This window comes from Penaeus monodon, chromosome 23 (assembly GCF_015228065.2).
Source record: "Penaeus monodon isolate SGIC_2016 chromosome 23, NSTDA_Pmon_1, whole genome shotgun sequence".
NCBI classification, from domain to species: domain Eukaryota; kingdom Metazoa; phylum Arthropoda; class Malacostraca; order Decapoda; family Penaeidae; genus Penaeus; species Penaeus monodon.
This window is the reverse complement of record NC_051408.1, coordinates 29,396,007-29,396,693: the sequence shown is the minus strand read 5'-3', so window position 1 is coordinate 29,396,693 and position 687 is coordinate 29,396,007.

Sequence of the window (687 nt, the reverse complement as noted above, 5' to 3'; positions counted from 1 at the left end):
GTGGATGTGAGGCATCGCGGCGCGTGCTGGCCCCGACTCGGTACAAAGTGGCTCCGAAAGAGATCGTTATCGGTCAGGGAAAAGGAGTAGGGGGTAGGGGGTTGGGGAAGGGGGTTCGTTTATGACAGGGAGAGCATTACAAGGGTTAAGATGGAAGGGAGGAGGGGGTGACGGTGGAGGAGGAGGGAGAGGGTAAGTAGTAAGGAGGTGGGAGGTGATGGGGGGGGGGCAAGGGAGAGGGGGAAAGAAGGAGGAAGGAACAAGAAAGGAGAGACAGAAGAGGAACAGAAAAAAGATGAAGGAAGATAGAAAGAGCAAGGGGCAAATTGGAGGAAGGAGAAGCAGGAGAGCAAGACAAACGAAGGAGCGATGGGGGAGGGAGATAGAAACAGGGAAGAGGAAGGGGCAAGAGAGATAGGGAGGAAACCAGAGGGGAAGGAGTGAGGAGGATGGGGAGGAAGCATCGTCTAAGTCAATGTAAACAAACCTTTGTAACGCAGAAGGCACTCAGGTAAGTATTACGTGTGTCTTTCGTTTGATACACATTGACACTTAATTTCACGTTGCTTTACCATACTCTGTCCCCAAACGACTTAAAGTTCCATTAAATTCCCGATCTAAAAAAAAGGTTTACACGTAGGAGAGAGCGCCTCTGAATTTTTCACAGAGCGAAATCATCGCGTTTTC